Here is a 452-nt window from a genome sequence, read left to right as displayed (position 1 = left end):
ATGGGTTCGTGTCAAACAAAACCGTTCCACTCTTGAGGAGCGCATCCATAAGCGCCGCGCACTGTTAGCGCAGACGAGGATTCTTGTACGGAAGGCACAAGAATTGCAGAAGGAAAAGGTGGCCAAAAAACCACCAAGATCTAAGCAAGTCTGGATGCCAAAGGCCAAGTCAACGTTTAAGGAAAAAGCATCCGAGGCTGCTCTCCGGCCTTTGTCAACTCCAGATCCCACCCCTATTGCTCCCGTACCTCCGGTGAAGCTTTACGATAGCGTGGATCTCCCCAAATCTAGAATCCCATTGAAAGATCGCATTGGCTCTCTACCCGAGGATCGAGGCAAAACACCTATTAAGGAACGCTTGGGACCATTGAAGGAGCTCCGAACAAACATCCGGACTGGGGGTCGTACGCGACCTCCTAACAAATTAATTTCTACAACAGCCCGCTTGGAGG

This window comes from Asparagus officinalis, chromosome 1 (assembly GCF_001876935.1).
Source record: "Asparagus officinalis chromosome 1, Aspof.V1, whole genome shotgun sequence".
Lineage (NCBI taxonomy): Eukaryota > Viridiplantae > Streptophyta > Magnoliopsida > Asparagales > Asparagaceae > Asparagus > Asparagus officinalis.
Note: the sequence above shows the minus strand (reverse complement) of the source record.